Here is a 22,500-nt window from a genome sequence, read left to right as displayed (position 1 = left end):
TTAATGCAGTGGACGGTGCTGTTTAATGCAAAGAGCTGCGAGTCCAGACTGAGAGTTTCCATATTACTACCACCATGTGCTGCAGGTAAACAACCTGATTGAGACCATCTCTCTGTCTGTAGGAGCACAGAGCCCTGTCTATCTGCACCGGCCATGCTTTCCACACATTTACAGACAGAAATAAGACACAAGGCACTTACTACAGGCAGGGAATAATCCCGGCAGAGCGTCCGTGCGGAGTTCTCCTCATATTCCTTCATGCACTTTCCTTCACTAGACCAGATCAACGTGTGTGTGTGTGTGTGTGTGTGTGTGTGTGTGTGCTGTCTTTGGCTGAACCAGCCACTGAATACTTCATACTGCCAACAGACAAGAAGACACCATGCAAAAGGGGGCGGGGTCAACACCATTCGGTTCCTTTCACTCTCTCTCTCTCTCTCTCTCTCTCTCTCTCTCTCTCTCTCCCCCTCTCCCTCTCTTTTGAATAACTGATATGTAAATGATTCCGGACCCCCACCGTCCCCCCACCCTCTCTGGGGAAAAGGGGACATTACGGCTCTTTACACACGGCGTGTGCCGCTGAACAGATTAACTCATGGCTGCTCACAGTGGGGCCCCGTCACATATATGAGGATGGAATTCTAATATATTATAAGAACTATTTATAACATAATATAATTACATAGAGTCACTTACATGTTAAAAACTACACACACACACACACACACACACACACACACATATATATATATATATAGAGAGAGAGAGAGAGAGAGAAAGTTTTTTAATATGTAAGTGCCTATTTATTATAATAATAATAATAATAATAATAATAATAATAATAATAATAATAAATACAATATGTATTATATACATGTAAGAACCTATGTGTTATAATATCATCTATAAGTATTATATATATATATATATATATATATATGTGTGTGTGTGTGTGTAAAAACCTATATATTATACTAGAGTCTCATGTGTTTTATATATATATAAATGTAAGTGATCAAATTAAATAATGTGCCCAACATGTATATTATATACATGCAAGTGCCTTTATGTCAATATGTAAAAGCTACACAGCCACAGTCTAAAATGAGCTTTACCATTAAATTTATTTCCATAATCTTTCTTAACCTAAATTTATCAGTTTATACAATATATATATTTTTTTCTTCTGTTTTACACCCTGAACATGACCATGTTGCCGCTCCCCACACGCTCCCCGCTCTCCACACTCCCCCACACCCACTCTGAGCACACACTCCTCCTGAAAAGAAAAGCCGAGACCCCCCTGCCCCCTCTGTCCACTGAAGTGTGTCTGCTGCACATATTCAGCCCGTTTATTACACCAAATAAATGAGGAGGGGTGACCCCCCTTCAGAGGAGGAGGGCCCCTGTTTACATAACAGAGTGCATGAAGGACGCGCACTTTGGTCCACTTGTAATGGCCCTTCGCTTTGGCCTCTTTTATACAGGATTGCGCACAGTGCAGCAGTTTAAGGGCCTCGATCAGGGAAAACTGATCTCCGCCTTCTTCGATAGGAAACCTTTGATGTATCATGTAAGAATGTTGTCAGAGGAAAACCTTGCAGCTCCGTTTCATTGTTCAGTTTGAAAATGTTTGTGGATCTTTACATTGTGTGTAAATTCCATGAAGAATGGGCCAAAATAAACCACCCAAAATGACGTGGAAAAAACTCCATTGACTTACATTGAAAGCGGAGTAAAAGTGACCCTCCTGTAAAGTGACCACTTTGGAGATGCGAGGTTTTGATCCGACAGCAGTGATAAACACGATTAAAGAGTAAAACATCTACTTTCCATATAGACCATATATGAAAAGTAAACTGCAAAAACAGCCTGTTTTGCATTTGCTCTTTCTGTGACATCACAAAAACCAAAGCATTTACGTCCACTATATTTCCAAAACTATTCGGTCGTCCAGCTTCACTCGCATATGAACTTGAGTGAGATCCCATTCTTAATCCATAGGGTTTAATATGATGTCGGCCCACCCTTTGCAGCTATAACAGCTTAACAGCTTCAACTCTTCTGGGAAGGCTTTCCACAAGGGTTAGGAGTGTTTATGGGAATTTCTGACCGTTCTTACAGAAGCACATTTGTGAGGTCAGACACTGATGTTGGACGAGAAGGCCTGGCTCACAGTCTCCACTCTAATTCATCCCAAAGGTGTTCCTTTCACTGGAACTAAGGGGCCGAGCCCAACTCCTGAAAAACAACCCCACACCATGATCCCCCCTCCACCAAACTTTACACTCAGCACAACGCAGTCAAACAAGTACCGTCTCCTGGCAACCACCAAACCCAGACTCGTCCATCGGATTTCCAGACGGAGAAGCGTGATTGGTCACTCCAGAGAACTCGTCTCCACTGCTCTAGAGTCCAGTGGCGGCGCTTTACTCCACTGCATTCCACGCTTTGCATTGCGCTTGGTGATGTAAGGCTTGGATGCAGCTGCTCGGCCATGGAAACCCATTCCATGAAGCTCTCTACACTGTTCTTGAGCTGATCTGAAGGCCACATGAAGTTTAGAGGTCTGTAGTGTAGTCTGTAGCCAATCAGAACAGAGCTCATTTACATATATCAATCATTTTTAGTCTAAGTGACGCATAGAGTTTGGATTGGAAATGGTAACATGGATAAATTATGACTGTTTTGCCGTAAGTGGACCTCATATATATAAATATAAACACAAGAAGACAAATGCAGCATATGGGCCCTTTAAATTTACACCTGTCGGCCTTAAAGACACAGTGACTAAAACAGCCTGTCTACCTGGAGCAACTGGAACAGAACAACAAACAGCACCACGTAAAAGCAGAGAGGCCATGAGCTAGTTAAGACTTTCTGGGCTGTTATCTTGAGATCATGACTTATTTTATCTTGTGATCTCAGGATAAATGTTGTTTTCTCAAGATGACAACTTCTTTATCTTGTGATCTCAGAACAACAAACGTTATTTTCTTGAGATCCAACCTGTTTGTCTTGTGAGCTCCAGACAGACCACGTCTTCCCAAGACCACAACTTGTTTATCCTGTGATTTGAAGATACCAAAAATATTTTCTCGAGATCACAAACGATTTGTGTTGTGATCTGACGATCAATGTCGTTTTCCCAAGACCACAACTTATTTGTCTTGTGATCTCAAGATAAAAACAGATGAAAGGAAGTCGAGTGACGTCATTGGTGTGACTTTTATTTCAAAATAAGAGACTTTTTGTTGCGCGGTGACACCAGTGACACGACTCCTGGGGGACTTTCATGTGTTTGTTTCTCTTTATGTCGTTTAATTTACATATTCCACAGTCATGTGTGGATTATTGGAGTTACAATAGCAGAAAAAGTGTTTTTAACTTCAAAATGTGGCCTCACACACGACTGTGGGGACGAGCTCTTCTGTGCTGGGAATTCTATATGATTGATTTAAAAGCCAGTGTCGCTGAATTGAGGCTCAAGAAGGTGGAACTGGTCAAATAACTTGTTTCATTTTAAAACATAAATAAATTGTAACCCCAACATGTGTAATGTATCTGTAAACGCTGTGGACGTTTCTGTAGAATGACCCACATATACAAATAAGTGAGTAAAATATTGTATGTATATATATAAAATAAAAAATAAATATACACAAAATCTAGAGAACATGTACGCAAAATATAGAGACAATATACACGAGGCATAGAGACAGTATACATTTTAAAGTGACTTGAGTGACTCAGTTGTTGGGGTTATTTAGGGGCAGTCGTGGGCTGGAGGTCAGGGAACTGGCCCTGTGACCGGAAGGTCGCCGGTTTGATACCCAGCACCAACAGTCCATGACTGAGGTGTCCTTGAGCAAGACACCTAACCCCCAACTGCTCCCCGGGCGCCGTGGATTGGGCTGCCCACCGCTCTGGGCAAGTGTGCTCACTGCCCCCTAGTGTGTGTGTGTGTGTGTGTTCACTAGTGTGTATGTGGTGTTTCACTTCCTGGATGGGTTAAACGCGGAGGTGGAATTTCCCCGTTTGTGGGATTTAAAAAGTATCACTTAACTTGAAGGGACTTAGTGTTGAGGTTTATTGTCCATAGCAGTGATGATATGATATATTAGTAACGCTGACTGAGTGAAATGGTAGTTGGGGACGGACCCACAGCTTCACAGCTTGTTCAGAAGCCTCCACCTCTGATTCCTCTCCTTCATCTTCACCACTTAAAAGTGTATTTGGAGTGTTAGCGGCTGAGCTATCTACTTTTCTCTCTTTTCCCTCGGCCCAGAGTCCTTTTCTCCCTGAACGCTGCGGGTCCAGCAGAGCTGACCATCTGAGACTTAAGAGCTGGGATCCGGTTTCACTGCGAGACTGATTATCTGAGAGCTTTGCCCTCCCAGCGGAGCTGAATTAGCTCCTCAGATGGCGGTGGGGAGCGAGACCCCGCGCTCCACACACAGCCTCATTACTCCCGCTGACACTGCGAGATCACTTCCATAACTGGACCTTTTCATTGTTCTTGTGATAAGTCAATGAAACGGCACATCAGCCAGGTTGAGTTTGGGCTGATGGCAGCAGGAAACGACGCTGGGCCCTGAAACAATCACACACCTAAACATTACGGTGCAACTGCTTCTGCACTCAATCTGCAGCATTAAAGACCAATTTTTTCAAAATTCCTGCATAATTAAGTGGTTAAGATTAGAGTAAATAGAGTGGTTCTCTGTTCTAGAGAAACTCAGAACCGTTCCCAGTGGTGGTGATGGGAACCAGACGTCCCTCTAAAAGCTCCTCACAGAAAGTTCCTACATGAACTGGTTCTGAATTCACTGCCTGATGACTGAGACGCTGTTTTATGAGAGTTTAGAGAACTTCAACTCCATTCATGGTGGAGGGAGACATGCAGGGCGCTGTGCGGCAAAATAGTCCCCAAAGAAAACTCAGTATTCCAGATTTTCCACTGTTTTCCATCATCAACATTCCATATAAGCTCAGAAGACTCGTGTAGGTTCTCTGGTGGTTCTGGATGGTAAATAAAGTGTCTATATCTGTGTTGTAGTCATGGCGACGCCTGGTTCCCATCACCACCACTGTAAAGACGTCTGAACCGTTTCACACCAAACTGCTCTGGATCTCTCTGATTGCAGGAATTTTGAAGAATTGACAGAATTCCAGTTCATGTACAGTAATGAAGTGAACGTCCAGCACCGGCTACACGAGCCTCCGAATCTGACTGGCTGCAGTCAGAGTGAAATGATTTTTTAGCTGAGGTGCTCTTTTCACTTCCCCCTCGACAAGATGCTGCTTTGATTCGGGGAGATAACAGCAGAAGGTCCTGTATTGATTTCTGTAATGTTCATTGTAAGTGCTAAGCAGGGGGATCGATGCGATCAATGGCTGAAACCGGGCAGCGAGAGCCGGACAATGGGCTGGCGCATTTGCATGTGTCTGTGGAACTGGAGGGCGTCTAGTCTGCGGCCGCGGCCCCTGGGGGACCGGACAGGGTCAGTCTTCTGAATGCTCCGGCTTTAATTATGGATGTGGTTTTAAGTGGAGTGAGGCTCCCTCAGCAGAGCTTTTGTTAAACATCATATCTGCCTACCAAACTGACACAGCACACGCAGAGTAATGAGACATGCTGTCACGCATAATGCGCTACGAGAGCAGGCCACGGTTTGATTAACCACACCATCCGAGAGACACGGAGGCCAAACAGAGGGACAGGCTGAGCGCATGTTTGGCCTTGATCCAGATCAGGAACTGATAAAGAGATGAAGATAAATAAGCTAAGCTTCTCCAGCAGCTCTGAAACTCACAAAGCGATATAGGGTGACACATAAAAACGGCTGAAGTCTGAATCCGAGGTTTGTTAATCAGAATTCACGACTTATTAATCAGAATTCACGACTTATTAATCAGAATGAGAGGCGTTTGTTTATTTGATGGTCGTTAATGACGTCTTTAGAGGGCGGAGCTGAGCGGCGTTTGTTTATTTGATGGTTGTTAATGACGTCTTTAGAGGGCGGAGCTGAGCGGCGTTTGTTTATTTGATGGTCGTTATTGACGTCTTTAGAGGGCGGAGCTGAGCGGCGTTTGTTTATTTGATGGTTGTTAATGACGTCTTTAGAGGGCGGAGCTGAGCGGCGTTTGTTTATTTGATGGTCTTTAATGACGTATTTAGAGGGCGGAGCTGAGCGGCGTTTGTTTATTTGATGGTTGTTAATGATGTCTTTAGAGGGCGGAGCTGAGAGGCGTTTGTTTATTTGATGGTTGTTAATGACGTCTTTAGAGGGCGGAGCTGAGCGGAGTTTGTTTATTTGATGGTCGTTAATGACGTTTTTAGAGGGCGGGGCTGAGCGGAGTTTGTTTATTTGATGGTAGTTAATGACGTCTTTAGAGGGCGGAGCTGAGCGGCGTTTGTTTATTTGATGGTGGTTAATGACGTCTTTAGAGGGCGGAGCTGAGCGGCGTTTGTTTATTTGATGGTGGTTAATGACGTCTTTAGAGGGCGGAGCAGAGCGGAGTTTGTTTATTTGATGGTGGTTAATGACGTCTTTAGAGGGCGGAGCTGAGCGGCGTTTGTTTATTTGATGGTCGTTAATGACGTCTTTAGAGGGCGGAGCTGAGCGGCGTTTGTTTATTTGATGGTCTTTAATGACGTCTTTAGAGGGCGGAGCTGAGCGGCGTTTGTTTATTTGATGGTGGTTAATGACGTCTTTAGAGGGCGGAGCTGAGCGGCGTGTGTTTATTTGATGGTTGTTAATGATGTCATTAGAGGGCGGAGCTGAGCGGCGTTTGTTTATTTGATGGTCGTTAATGACGTCTTTAGAGGGCGGAGCTGAGCGGCGTTTGTATATTTGATGGTCTTTAATGACGTCTTTAGAGGGCGGAGCTGAGCGGCGTTTGTTTATTTGATGGTGGTTAATGACGTCTTTAGAGGGCGGAGCTGAGCGGCGTGTGTTTATTTGATGGTTGTTAATGACGTCTTTACTAAAGATTAGCTTCCATTGCTCAGAATGGTCTCAGACATCATTAGACCGTCATTAGGTCATTAGACCTGCTCTGAAGGCCCTGAGTTTTCCTCTCAGTACTGAATAATTAGGTTAATAACTGAACAATGAGTCTGAGGTTCAGAGGGTCAACACTGGTACATAAAGTTAATAAGAGATCAACCTTGTAACCTCTGAGCGTTTTGACCTCACGGAGGGTCATTACAGCTTCATGTCTTTAAATTAACCGTCCATAACTGCCAGATCTGGACAGCTCTGAGGCCACTGCAGCTGGGCAGTGAGATTTAGTGCTGGTTGGGGAGTTGCTGATGGGGCCTGCAGGGCTTTAGGGTTTTATTGGAGCTTGATCGCTCATGCTTTGCTGTTTCTAGAGAATTATGACTGCAACGTGAGCCGTGAGCCGGACACTGCGGGGGTCCTCGCTGCCCCCGCGGTGGACGGGTAATAGGAATCAGGACGTAATTGAGGGAGGAGGCTGAGAGGCCTAAATTAGCCATGAAAGAGCTTTATCTCAGGATGTGGGCTCGTACGAGAGAGCGGTTTTGTTCCTCCCCCTGTACAAATGGCCAGGACAAAGGCCCCCTGCGAAACGCGCGGCTAACCGTCACTAGCCAATGCGTGGCCAATCCATTATAACGCACACCGATCTACAGTAGAGGATTTAGCGCCGGCACACAAAGCGCTCACGGCTGCACTTTCCTGCACCTGGGGGTCAGCAGATGGCATCCACACGTCCACACATTCACTGCAGGAGCATTAATATTCCCATTCTCTCCATCCGACTCGCCGTTCTGCTCCAGCCTTCACGAAGCTCTGCTTTCTCACTGCTCTGTTTGCTGCATTCGTCCCAGTTCAGCCTGGGCTAAGGCACAGCCAATCAGAACAGAGCTCATTTACATATATCAGTCCCACATATTCAGCTTGTTTACTTCTGTGTTGGTGAAAAGTGGACCTCAGGCGAATGAAGTTGGGTTAGTGTAGTGGGTAACACCTCTGCCTTTTATGCTGTAGGCTGGGGTTCAATGCCCCACCTGGGTAACCGCCCTACACTATACCAATAAGAGTCCTTGGGCAAGACTCCTAACACCACCTTCGCCTCCCTGTGTAAAATGATCAAACTGTAAGTCGCTCTGGAGAAGAGCGTCAGCCAAATGCTGTAAATGTAAAAAAGCTTCATCTCCTGAAGGTTTAGCACCAGAGCTATGAGGCTAATGTAGCTAACAAATAATGGAAGCTTATACCCATCAATTAGCGCGTGGCATCAAACCGCGTGGAGTTATTATTGCCTGTACATAAAAATGTGTCACATAAATCACCCGATCAAGTGTTTTAGAGACGCTGAACATCTCCACATGGTTTGAGTCGAGCGAGTGATGATAGCGCCATGCTAATAAGCTTCTACCATGTGTTAGCTACATTTGCTTCCATAGCTCCAGTGATAAAACAGCAAATTTCACACAAACATGTCTGAGTTACTAAATTTGGGGTGACGTACTTCTGGGCACCACTACTACACTACTGTAATATTGGCCACCAAAATATCGCACAACGGTGACTTTACAGGAGAAGGAAAAAAGCTACTTCACTTTTAATGGAAGTCAATGCAACCAGAACTTTTTCCAGGTCGTTTTGGGCCGTTTCTTTTGGTCCATCCATCATGAAATTTACACACGACAGAAAAGGACAACAGGCGTTTCCAAACTCTGAGAAAAACTGAAAAATGGAGATACGAGGTTTTCTTCCGACGGCAGCGATATTAGCGTTACTACAGTCTATAGAGTCTGTATTCATACATTTATCTCTGCACAACTGCATTTGTTCAATTCCTGTTTGCTGTTCAATTATCGTTTGTATAATTACTGTTTATTCGTTTACTTCATTTAACATTTGAAACAAAAAATGCTCTTTAAACAAACAAATAGGCTGTGCGAAATTAATAATACAATTAATATTTTAATGATTTTTTTTTCTTTTCGCGTTAAGCTGCGAAATAAATGGAAATTATGCACTAAAACGATATATATATATATAAACATGTTTCTATTCAGTTAATAGTTTTACACTATTCTAATATTTTTTTTTTATTAAATGTATAAGATGTATTTACATATATAGTGTATATATAAACATCTGTATGTTGTGTGCAGCTGTAGAAGGTATTTACTTTAGCCTCACTGCGTTTCAATATCCTTACAAATTTGACTTTGTAGAGAAAATAAACTGCAACAACCTGCGTATCAAATCAGCTTCATCATAGCTGGGTATTTTATCAGCATATGGAGGATGTAAAGTGGCCCTGGTCAGCCTGGTCAGCCTGGTCAGCCTGGTCAGGCCTGCGCTCTGATGGTCTCTCCCAGCGCGGGACTCTATGTATATTCAATCTAGTCAGATAATGGGCTCCTCTGACCCCGAGTGTGCCGCGGAGAGAGGAGGCTCATTACAGGCTGCTCTGGCTGAGCATCTGCCCTCTTTGTTAGTGGAGGCTCAGAAGTCAAACAGCAGGACCCTCGCACTGAATCAGAACGCCGTAGAACAAGCTTCATGAGGGTTCCGCTGCTCGCTGACTCCACTGCTGTGATTTATGACTCGGGTCGAGGTGCTACAGTGTGGAGGAGAGCGGGACACAGCATAACGGGCCGTTTAATTATTTCAGCAAAATTCATTTTTATTACAAACAAATGAAAATGATTGTTTACAGGAGCTTAATGGGCTCCAAAAGAGGAAAAAACGATGTAATTTTAATGAATTCATTCTTGATTAAGTGACCCTTATTAGACCCTTATTAGGGGGAATTTCACCTCTGCATGTAGCTCATTCGTGGAGCAAAACAACAGTGCAGTGGTTGGTTAGTGTGGTGGATAACACCTCTGCCTTCTATGCTGTAGGCTGGGGTTCAGTCCCCCACCTATACCAATAGGGGTCCTTGAGCAAGACTCCTAATGCTACCTTTGCCTACCTGTGTAGAAATTATTAAGCTGGCCACAATTACATGTGCCTAATATTCTGTTAATAATCTGACTAATAGCTCAACCAGAATAGACCACGTCCATGTAAACACCTCAGAGGCCATTCGGAATAGAGTTTCTATCTGATTGAACCAGGTGGGTGATCCTGTAAATAATCCGTTAAACAGAAGAATAATATCCACGTAAACACCTGTATCCGATTACATTCCCTATCGGAAAGTTTAAGTCCGTAGTGAGAGTTTAAACCGTTCAACACGGCGGAGCAGAAACTGGTCTGCAGAGGAGATGAAGTTCATGCTCTGATCTTTAAAAGACGGCGGTGGGACAGACGTCCAGCTTGTGTGTCTCAGAGCACGACGTCTTCCTCTCGGCCTTCTTTTCCAGCTGAAAAGTTGGTATTTGTACCTTTTCATAACTGAATGTTTTAAAGCGGAACAGTAGAGTAAAAGCCTGGAGGCGAGGCGGGGCGGGGTGTGTGGACTCAGTCCAGCTTAGAACAGATCATTTCAGTGGGTGATGGTTCAGTTATGATCCCTGACTGAAGGGACTGAGATGGAGCCTTGAGGGTCCTAACAGGTAAATTAAAGGGGATTATGTGATGACATAGGCCAGATAAGAGCTACCCCAGCACTGACAGACAGGACGACTGCTCATTTAGCTCAGTTTTATCTGTACAGTGTTAACAGCACACACTTTAAAGACACACATGGTGTTAAAACTGCGTGAAGAAGTGACAGAGACCCATATTTCATGTCTGACACTTCAAGACTCAGGACCCATTGTGATGAATCGCCTTTGGGGAATCGACTGTTTTTCCCATGTCTTGATGACATACAGAGACTTTACAAACCTGTTCTAAGTGCAGGCAGAAGCATGCAAACAACTTATTGAGCTTACATCATTAGTAAAGCACATCCAATGAGCCTGTCAGGAGCCCCACCCCCTTCAGCAGTCAACACAGGTAAGGCAGCAGTGCTGGTGGCTGATGATGCAAGCTACATCTAGATTTATGGCATTTGGCTGACTTACAATTTGATCCTTTTACACAGGTAGGCGAAGGTAGTATTAGGAGTCTTGCCCAAGGACTGTAGGGTACTTACCCATGTGGGGATTAAACACTAGTCTAGGGCGTAGAAGGCAGAAGTGTTACCCACTGCAGTATTCGCTAGCAGCGGTTTGAAGATAAAAAGCTCCGAAATATATTCAATACAGTTCACACAACTGCTCAAGAACAGCTGGTTAGCATTTCATTCATTTTAGATTTCAAAAAATATAATCTTTTTACTTTTAGGGAAGTCTCAGAGTCAATATTTCAAAAAATGTTTTCTACGATACTAAAAGTGAGTTTTAGACATTCAGCAACGTTTAAACAAAAAAGACAAAGAAAACAGGGAATACAATCAAGGTGTGAAATTCAGCGGGTCCTGGGGGGACCAGGAGCCCATAATTAAGCTCTTGGACCCCTTCAATGCCTCAAAATCAACATTTTGAAGCTGCAGCACTGCTCTGCCTCAGCGTGGCACTGTCGCAGACTGGTTCACCCAGTTGGTCCATTGTAGCCTAGAAACCGCAACTACTGCCTGGATTCCTCTGAAAAACTTCCCAATGAGCTGCAAACCTGAAAACTCACCCAGTTTCCCAAGAGTTTGGAGCGAAGAGTGACTGTTCCTCGTTTCTCACACTGAAGACCGAAGAGGAGACGAGGAAGATCTCAGTTAATGTGAGGAAGAGCGCAGAACCGCACTAGAACAGAGACTTCACAACTTGGTTGCTTACATACAATTTAGAGAATTTAGTCATAATTTTGCCTATATAGAACCGTAGGACTCTCAAAGAACCATTTGCATTATTAAAGGGTTCTTTACATCTCAAAGTGGATTGATTGATGTAGGGTGTGTTGTAGATGGTTCGATGTACAACCCTTTTGAAAAGGGTTCCATATAGCACCAAAAGAGTTCTTCTATTCTTCTATAAGCTTGATATCGAAACACTAGCAAAACCTTTTGTTTGGTGCTATATGGAGCCCTCTTCAAAAAGGATCTATATAGAACCATATAGCACACATTCTACATCAGTCTGAAGAAACCTTTAACAACACAAAGGGTTCTTTGAGTGTTCATGTTTCCGTAGAGAACTGTTTTTTCACTAAAGAACCTTTGAAGAACCATCGTTCTTAAGAGTGTTGTGTCATAACAATAGCAGAACCTTTTTGGTGCTATGTAGAACCCTTTTCAAAAGGGTGCAGAATCATCTACGGCACGTTCTCCATCAATCTGAAGAACCATTTCACCATTAATCATGCAAATAGTTCTTTGAGTGTTCCTGGTTCTGTATAGAACCATTTTCATCATTTGAAGTGTATAGCAAAACGGCAGTGATCGCTCTAAAAGGCCGAGGCTGAAAGTGGCGGACGTCACCCTTTAATCTGAAGGTGTCCAGACGTGTACTGAGTAGCTGTCCAGCAGTGGACGGTGGGTGTCCGGAGCAGAATCCCTCTCTCTGAAGCCCTGACCGGCTGCCAGCCTCAGCCTGGACCGGCCAGTCAGTCCGACACGCCTGTCCCCCAGCCAAGCAGCTCACTTTACGCCCACTCCAGCTTTAAAAGGCTCTATTTTCCCCCAGCAGTCGTTCATGTCATACAGACCCACTTTCACAATGGAAATAACAACTGAAAGCAGTAATTTACAGTTATATTTATAGTTATAAATTATATCATAAGGACGCTGCGGTTATTTGAATATATGGGCAGAATATGCAAAAGTCTAGGCACCCCTGGTCAAATTCGATGTTGATTCTATAGCTGCAAATAAGCAGCAGCGGTCATCGGGTGGAGGGCACGATGCACCCTGGTCACCAGTCCATCGCAGGGCAGACAGACAGACAGACACATTCACTCACACACTCACACCCAGGGGCAATTTAGCCTGGCTTGACTGCATGTCTGTGGGAGGAAACCCACGCAGACACGGGGAGAACATGAACACTACACACAGAACGTAGCCTGGTCGCCCGGCCGGGGAGTCGAACCCAGGCCCTTCTTGCTGTGAAGTCAATTTTAATACACATTTACCATTTTTTGCTGTTTTTACATTTAATGTGTTGGATAAAATAAAATACATAAGTAAATAAATGTAGCCTGTGAAATAATTAAGGCGCACGTTTCACATTTTGTACATTTTCTAAGTGAAAAATCTTCAAGACGGCACAAACTTAAATGTGATGGGTGAAAATAGGTGGTGTAACTTTTGCACGGGCCACATTTTAATGCACAGTAACCGTTTTTGCTCAATTTTAATGTATTAGAAAAAAAAAACAACAACATAAAATGCAGCCTGTGCAAAAGTTATGGCACATATTATGGCACATATTGCGCCCAATGGAAGAAATGTTAACTTATTTTAACCTAAAAAAACCCAAAACTTTTCAAACTATCAAACAATCACATTCAACTGTTTATCCAAAGCTTGCTGGTTTGATCCCCAGAGCCGACAGCACGTGACTGAGGTGTCCACGACACCCAACCCCCAACTGCTCCCCAGGCGCTGCAGATTGGGCTGCCCACCACTCCGAGCAAGTGTGTACACTGCCCCCTAGTGTGTGTGTGTGTGTGTGCTCACTAGTGTGTATGTGGTGGTTCACTTCACCGATGGGGTAAATGCGGAGGTGAAATTTCCCCGTTGTGGGACTAATGAGGGTCACTTAATCTAATCTAGTAAGGTATGAGAATGAGATGATTAAGCCTTGACCACAGCTTAATAAGGCAGGATCTTGTTCCCATGCCTTGTTCTGATACTAAGTCTTCATTATCTTGATCCCACACCTTACTAAGTCATTGCCAAGCATTAGGGGATGTTGCCAGTTGGGCTCCATATGATCACACGTTGTGCTCTGCAGAAAAAACCTACATTTGATCTGGACGTTTATCTTAAAGATGTCAAATTCACTGCGAGTCTGAGAGGACGGCATACTTCTAAGGCATATGCAGCACTGGAGTGGTGACTTCAGTAGTGCACCCTTTAGCATATATATGGAAAAAAAATGATAACATAGAAAATGTGCCATAACTTTTGCACAAGCCACATTTCCCCCATTTCATTTCTCTCGTAAGTTAAAATCAGCCAATAGACAGTGACTGTGTGCTGCAGTGTGTCCTCTACGGAGGATGCGTTAACTTATTCACACTCAGAAAATCCACATCATGGAATTTGACCAGGGGTGCACAAACTTTTGCACACGACCGCATATCTGTGGTGCTGCTCCACCGATTATCACCCCGAAAAGAGGTCCCAGCATGAGTGGCCAGGCACACATTTGACTCACACGTCTAACTCTGGTTCATTGAGGGCTCTCTTTAGCGCCCTCTGGCGGTGGTGCAGGTCGTGTGGTCCTGTTTTCTGCATAATGTGAGGGGTCTGAAGATCTCCCGCTCCCTCTAACAGGCTGTGCTCTAACGGTAGCTCACTCTTCGCGTACAGTGCCACCTCAGAGGGTCTCCGTATCCGTGTGGGCGGGGTTTGGACCAGCCTCCCCCTGAAAGCGAGCGCGTGTGCAGTGTTTAGTGAATGAGCTCTTGAGTTAAGGGCTCTCAGCAGGAAGGGAAGGTGGAATGGAATGATTAGCTGAAAGGGTGGAGGGGCTAATTAGAGGGGCTCTCCAGCTCTCTCTCTGAGCTCCTGACCCGCGGGCTGGCCACTCAGAGGGATTAAACCAAACCGTCTGGATATCCAACTTCAACAGCACGCTCTTCAAAATAAAGGTGAGTAAAAGTGGTTCTTTAGGGAGGGGCCATGGAAGAACCACTTTTAGCTCCCTAAGGAACCTTGTAATCGATGCATCAATCAATAACTCTCATTTATGGGGCTGCGACCTTAGAGGGTCATACAGTATACGGTTCTATACAGCACCAAAACCAAGCTTGACATCATAACAATAGAAGAACCCAAAAAGGTTCTATATAGAAACATTTTCACGATTAAATGAGTTGCATATCTTAAAGACGCAGTGACGAAGGAACAGCCTGTTTAACTATGAGGAATAAAGAGAGGCTAGAACTGTTGATTGGTGTGTAAAAGTACACAAATGTGGAAAGTGGACCTCAAATCACTTCCATGGCCACAGGTGTATAAAGCCGAGCCCCTAGGCCTGCAGACTGCTTCTACAGACATTAGTGAAAGAATGGGTCGCTCTCAGGAGCTCAGTGAATTCCAGCGTGGTGCCGTGATCGGACGCCACCTGTGCAGCAAGTCCAGTCGTGAAATTTCCTCACTACTAAATATTCCACAGTCCACTGTCAGTGGGATTATAACAAAGTGGAAGCGATTGGGAACGACAGCAACTCAGCCACAAAGTGGTCAGTCACGTAAAATGACAGAGCGGTCAGCGGATGCTGAGGGGCATAGTGCGCAGAGGTCACCGACTTTCTGCAGAGTCAATCACTACAGACCTCCAAACTTCATGTGGCCTTCAGATCAGCTCAAGAACAGCGTAGAGAGCTTCATGGAATGGGTTTCCATGGCCGAGCAGCTGCATCCAAGCCTTACATCACCAAGCGCAGTGCAAACTGCTCTTCCTCTCAGTGACCAGCGTCTCGTTGTTTTGTCTCTGTTTGAAAACCCGTCTTTTGTATCCTTCCCTCCTTTATTTCATTCCTGTTTTCTTTCTATTCTTTCGTTTTCTCAGCGCTGCTCTGATCCTCCTTTCACTGAACACAATCACAGTAAACAGGATTAACACACCGAACACAGCCACACTACACAATAACAGAGAGAGGGGGAGAGAGAGAATGCAGAGTGAGAGAGACAGAGATAGATAGAGAGACAGAGAGAGAGAGATAGAATCAGAGAGAGAGAGGGAGAGAGAGAGAGAGAGAGAGAGAGAGAGACAGAGAGAGAGAATGCAGAGAGAGAGAGAGAGAGAGAGACAGAGAGAGAGAGAGAGAGAGAGACAGAGAGAGAGAGAGAGACAGAGAGAGAGAGAGAGAGAGAGAGAAACAGAGAGAGAGAGAGAGAGAGAGAGACAGAGAGAGAGAGAGAGAGAGAGAGAGAGACAGAGAGTGAGAGAGAATGCAGAGAGAGAGATAGATAGAGAGACAGAGAGAGAGAGAGAGAGAGAGAGAGAGAGAGAGAGAGAGAGAGAGAGAGATAGATAGAGAGACAGAGAGAGAGAGAGAGAGGGAGGGAGAGAGAGAATGCAGAGGGAGAGAGAAACAGAGAGAGAGAGAGAGAGAGAGAGAGGGAGAGAGAGAGAGAGAGAGAGAGGGAGAGAGAGAGAGAGAGAGAGAGAGAGAGAGAGAGAGACAGAGAGAGAGAGAGAGAGAGAGAGAGAGAGAGACAGAGAGAGAGGGAGAGAGAGAGAGAGAGAGAGAGAGAGAGAAAGAGAGAGAGAGAGAGAGAGAGAGAGAGAGAGAGACAGAGAGAGAGGGAGAGAGAGAGAGAGAGAGAGAGAGAGAGAGAGAAAGAGAGAGAGAAAGAGAGAGAGAGAGAGAGAGAGACAGAGAGAGAGGGAGAGAGAAACAGAGAGAGAGAGAGAGAGAGGGAGAGAGAGAGAGAGAGAGAGAGGGAGAGAGAGAGAGAGAGAGAGAGAGAGAGAGAGAGAGAGAGAGAGAGAGACAGAGAGAGAGAGAGAGAGAGAGAGAGAGAGAGAGAGAGAGACAGAGAGAGAGGGAGAGAGAGAGAGAGAGAGAGAGAGAGAGAGAGAGAAAGAGAGAGAGAAAGAGAGAGAGAGAGAGAGAGAGACAGAGAGAGAGGGAGAGAGAGAGAGAGAGAGAGAGAGAGAGAGAAAGAGAGAGAGAAAGAGAGAGAGAGAGAGAGAGACAGAGAGAGAGGGAGAGAGAGAGAGAGAGAGAGAGAGAGAGAGAGAGAGTGAGACAGAAAGAGAGAGAGAGAGAGAGAGAGAGAGAGAGAGAGAGAGAGAGAGAGAGAGAGAGAGAGAGAGAGAGAGAGAGAGAGAGAGAGAGAGAGGTGTTAATTGCTCCTCTACTGCCTTCCGGTGGATCCTCTTACCATGAAGCACTTAAATCAGTGTGGTGGAGGAGCAAGAAAGCAGAAGGTGGAGTGGGGGGAGGGGTGGAATTATAACAATAATATTATTAATAATAATAATAATAATATTATTATTCCTCCACATTCCCAGAACATACCATAATAACCACAATAACATTAATAATGCCAACAACAATTATTGACATAAACATTCTATTAATGTTATTGTTAATGCGATTAGTGTTGATAATAATCGATAATAAATACGTACAAACCTCTCGTTTAAACAGGAGCTTCATTGCATGACGGGTAACAGGATTAAGCCGGAATTCTGAGCTCTCCCGTTTGTGCTGCTGTGGACTGAGATCATGTCTGGCTCCCGTAGCGCTAACAACGTCCTGAAAGTGTAGAAGCTCCTGGAATCCGTCCAGAAGCCGCTTTAGAGGCTGAATGGACGGAAGTGCGGAAACTCTCTTTTCCATGAAATATTCAGGGGCTCTTCCCTCTGAGTGAGTGTGACAGGAGGAGATAGAGTCATTCCATTCCAACCTTCAGGCACTCAGAGCCCCCGCTTAGTGTTTTAGTACAGTTACAGTCACTCAGCCTCAAATTCAGATCCATAAAGGAGCTCAGAAGGAGAGTCGAGGCGGCACGATATGGACTGAACAGAGCACTGCGATGATTTATTGTGCATTTCTAGATTATTTTATATTGTGACTCAATGCATTTTCTAGTTTCTTTTATTTACATTTATTTGCTTTACTTCAACCTCAGTTTACATTCTGTTTGCTATGAGTCGAGTCACAAGTCAGTTAAGGGCAAAACCAAGTCAAGTCACAAGTCAGTTAAACGTGAAACCAAGTTAAGTCGCACGTCAGTTAAGCATGACACCAAGTCAAGTAGTGTGAGACCAAGTTTAGTTGCAAGTCAGTTAAGCTCAAGTCAGGTAAGCACACGTTCGCAAGAAAGTTAAGGGTGAAACCAAGTTGACTTATGAGGCAGTTAAGGCTGAAGCTAAGTCGAGTTGCCAGTCATTTAAGTGTGGGACCAAGTTGTGTTGCAAGTCAGTTAAAAATGAGACCATGTTGAGTTGCAAGTGAGGGGAGGGAGTCAGGAAAGAAGGAGTCTGAATTGAGGCGCAAGTCAGTTAAGCATGAGACCAAGTCAAGTTGTGAGTCAGTTAAATGTGAGACCGAGTCAAGTCAGTTAAGCGTGAGTCAGAATAGGGAGTCAGGTAAGCCCACGTCTAAGTCGAGTAACAATTGTGAAATCAAGACGAGTTGTGAGTCAGTTGAGCATGAGACCAAGTCGCAAGTCAGTTAAGTGTGAGTCAGAATAAGGAGTCAGGTAAGCACACATTCGAGTCGAGCCACAAGGTAAAGGGTGAAACTAAGTATAGTTGCGAGTCATTTAAGTGTTGGACTCACAAGTCAGTTAAAAATGAGACCATGTTGAGTTGCAAGTGAGGGTAGGGAGTCAGGTAAGAAGGACTCTGAATTGAGGCACAAGTCAGTTAAGCATGAGACCAAGTTGAGTCATAAGTCAGTTAAGTGTAAGACCAAATCAAGTTGCAAGTCAGTTAAGTGTGAGTCAGAATAGAAAGTCAGGTAAACACACGTCCGAGTCAAGTCAAGAGGGTGGAACCAAGACGAGTTGTGAGTCAGTTGAGCATGAAACCAAGTAGCAAGTAAGTTAGGCGTGAGTCAGAATAGTGAGTCAGATAAGCATACGTCCGAGTCATATCTCGAGTTAGTTAAGGACAAAACCAAGTTGAGCTGCAAGTCAGTTAAATGTGAGATCATGTCAATTAAGCACGTCAGAGTAGCGAATCAGTTGCACACAAGTCCAAGTCAAGTAATGAGTCAGTTAAGTGCGAGTCAGAGTAGTGAGTCAGTTAAACAAGAATCTATTTAAGTCATGAGTCATTTTAGTGCTAACCAGGTTAACGAATCAGTTACATGTCAATCAGTCCAAGTCAAGTCATGAGCCCGTTTAGTGCGAGTCAGAGTAACGAGTCAGTAAAACGTGAGCATGCGTTGAGTCGCGAGTCAGTTAAGTGTGACTCCGAGTCGGGTAGTAATGAGTTAAGCATTAATCCAAGTCACAAGCGTGAATCGAGAAGCGAGTATTAAGCACGAGTCCGAGTAGAGTAGTGAGTCAGCTCAGCGTGAGTCTGAGTCAAGTTGCGAATCAGTTAAGCTCGTTAAGGTCCAGTCCACTTTCGTGTCTCACTTTCAACAAGGTGTTGGAAACGTTCCTCAGAGATTCTGGTTGGTTATTTGAGTTCCTGTTGTCTTTCTATCATCTGGAACCAGTCTGTCCATTCTCCTCTGACCTCTCACATCAACAAGGCATTTTCATCCACACAACTGACCGCTCACTGGATATTTCCTCTTTTTCGGACCGTTCTCTGTAAATCCTATAGATGGTCGAGCGTGAAAATCCCAGCAGATCAGCAGTTTCTGAAATACTCAGACCAGCCCGTCTGGCACCAACAACCACGCCACGTTCAAAGCCCCTTAAATCCCCTTTCTTCCCCGTTCTGATGCTCGGTCTGCACTTCAGCAGGTCGTCTTGACCACCTCTACACGCCTAAATGCAGTGAGCTGCGGCCGTGTGATTGGCTGATTAGCTATTTGTGTTAACGAGCAGTACCTAATAAAGTGGCCGGTCAGTGTATACCGTAACAGGGGGGCTACATCTAGGTTTAAATGCCAACAGCAGGGGGCGCTCTGAGCACTTTCAATCCTTTTGGAGACCAGAATTAACAAGCTCTTTGCTGCTCTATTGTATCGAGAGGAGCCACACAGTGCGAGGCATAATTGAGGAGGCAGAGGCTGGATAGGAAATGACATCCAAACATTTTTAGGTCAGCAAAAAGCGTCCGCACTCCTCGCGCTCGTCTCACTCCTCGCGCTCGTCTCACTCCTTAAGTACCGCCAAAAATAGAAGATCTAAAAACACATGCACTTCAGAGAAAGAGAGGAGGAACCTTCAGAGACACACCTGGGTAACACTTTACTGCATAACACAGACATTAAACATGCCATGGAGCCAGTAACGGAAGGGGGCTGTTCACACTGGAGAAGCTTTATGTGGACCTTCTTCTTTGTTTTCAGGGGAAGAGACGAGCTTGACGCTGTTTTCACGCTTGGCCATTCGCGTTTTAACCTGCCCCGAGTACTCGAAGCTGTCAAGTACCCTACGTGACGAGTGTTCTTCTGTACTGACCAAACAGCAGTGGTGGACAGTATCTGAGTATCTGAGTATCTGAGTAACTGAGTATCTGAGTATCTGAGTAACTGAGTAACTGAGTATCTGAGTAACTGAGTAACTGAGTAAATGTAATTAGTTTCTGTACTTTAGTATTTTTGGTGTATCTGTACTGAAGTTTCTCCGTTCTGGGCGACTTTCTCCTTTCACTCCACTACATTTCAGAGTCTAATATCCGACTTTTTCCTCCTACATTTTGAGAAATCTGTCGTTCCTTTTGGTTTCTGTGTGTATAAAAACGTCACATGTCAAAACGAAAGAAGCGCAAAGCCAGAGCACCAATCAGGGCCCAGCGGTCACTTTGTTTAGAGCTGGTTTTGACCTGTCGGTCATACCGACCCAGTGCAGCACGCGGTTCAACGTCAGCGCAGCAGCGTAAAACTTTGGGAGAGTCTGTTCAACATAAATGATGAACTAACCTAACTTTGTGTAAATAGAGCTCAATATAGAAATATGTCCACATATGCAGTCGAGACTGACGCGGCTTTTTTCTGAATTTCTACAAACACCATTTCATTTTATAGTAAATGAGTTTGGGCTGGTTTATGTTTATGAACAGACGCCTACAGATCAACATAGTAAAGGAGCTCATCTGTGATCCTGAGTTTAAAGCCAGTTTTTATTCAACTTAAACTTGGAACTAAGTTGTAAATAAATCTGAATCTGAAACTTTGCTTGTGTGTAAAAAGTGATTTCAGAGCCACTCGGTTCTCCCTGATGGAAACTGTTTACCTTCAGTGTTTTGTGCTTCTGATCATTTTAATAGACGTCAGCGTCACTAATTAATGACCTTCTATTAAAAGACTGGTTTACCAAGAGAGACGCTGGAGGACTTTCACCTGAAATGAGTTCATGAAGCCAGTCTGGTTATAAAAATGATAACAGGACATCAGAGCCAGAATTACTCTTTTAGTACTTTTACTTTATACTTAAGTACATTTGAAGGTAAATACTTTAGTACTTTTACTCCAGTGGAGGTCTAAAGGGAGGAACTTCTACTTTTACTGGAGGGATATTTTACCTCGGGGGTCTCGACTTTAACTCCAGTACAGGCTTGGGGTGTACTTCGTCCACTGCTGCCAAACAGAGTCCACTACATTCCCCTATAGGTCACCTACAGATGTTCAAATTGTTCACCAACTATCTGTTGAAACTCGGCTGATTCTAAACAGTGGTGGGTTTAGGATTCGGACCAGGGCGAGCTGGGTTTAGGTTTCGGGTTGAGGACAGGGTTAGGGTTAGAGCAGGTTTAGAGTTAAAGACAATTACAGTCAATTAATTTGAATGTAAGTTGAAAGTAAAAAAGCATCTAAAGTGGGCCAAACAAACAAACTGTCACCCATTTAAATTGGGCCTTTACATTTTTATGCAGGAGGGATTTGTGGCTGCAGTCCTTTACAGATGAACTGTGGAGTGACTGAGACAGAAACCAGTTCAGCTGGACGTGTGGATCCTCTGGAATGATCGATTCCCTTCCTGACAGCCAAGAACAGCACAGCGTTTAATGGGTGGAGCTAAACCGCTGTAGCTGAACGGTGGAGCTAAACCGCTGTAGCTGAACGGTGGGGCTAAACCGCTGTAGCTGAATGGTGGAGCTAAACCGCTGTAGCTGTACGGTGGAGCTAAACCGCTGTAGCTGAATGGTGGGGCTAAACCGCTGTAGCTGAACGGTGGAGCTAAACCGCTGTAGCTGAACGGTGGAGCTAAACCGCTGTAGCTGAATGGTGGGGCTAAACCGCTGTAGCTGAACGTTGGAGCTAAACCGCTGTAGCTGAACGTTGGAGCTAAACCGCTGTAGCTGAACGGTGGAGCTAAACCGCTGTAGCTGAACGGTGGAGCTAAACCGCTGTAGCTGAATGGTGGAGCTAAACCGCTGTAGCTGAATGGGTGGGGCTAAACTGCTGTAGCTGAATGGGTGGGGCTAAACCGCTGTAGCTGAATGGTGGAGCTAAACCGCTGTAGCTGAACGGTGGAGCTAAACCGCTGTAGCTGAACGGGTGGAGCTAAACCGCTGTAGCTGAACGGTGGAGCTAAACCGCTGTAGCTGAACGGGTGGAGCTAAACCGATGTAGCTGAACGGTGGGGCTAAACCGCTGTAGCTGAACGGTGGAGCTAAACCGCTGTAGCTGAACAGTGGAGCTGAGCCGCTGTAGCTGAATGGGTGGAGCTGAGCCGCTGTAGCTGAACGGTGGAGCTAAACCGCTGTAGCTGAATGGGTGGAGCTAAACCGCTGTAGCTGAATGGGTGGAGCTGAGCCGCTGTAGCTGAACG

General features: G+C 44.8%; 1 protein-coding gene across 3 annotated transcripts in view; it reads right to left on the bottom strand.

Moving 5' to 3' along the window:
- Positions 1-22,500, bottom strand: part of lzts1 (leucine zipper, putative tumor suppressor 1) — a 48,147-nt gene that overhangs the window by 19,920 nt on the left and 5,727 nt on the right. For 2 of the 3 annotated variants that reach the window (XM_037536156.1, XM_017686427.2), the window contains exon 1: positions 201-347. The exons of the other annotated variant lie outside the window; for it this stretch is intronic. The gene's annotated coding sequence lies outside the window, so the exon portion shown is untranslated. Of the gene's footprint in view, positions 1-200; positions 348-22,500 lie in introns of those variants that run through there. 3 annotated transcript variants of the gene reach the window in all.

This window comes from Pygocentrus nattereri, chromosome 29 (assembly GCF_015220715.1).
Source record: "Pygocentrus nattereri isolate fPygNat1 chromosome 29, fPygNat1.pri, whole genome shotgun sequence".
Classification (NCBI taxonomy): domain Eukaryota; kingdom Metazoa; phylum Chordata; class Actinopteri; order Characiformes; family Serrasalmidae; genus Pygocentrus; species Pygocentrus nattereri.
This window is presented reverse-complemented; position numbering and strand designations above follow the sequence as displayed.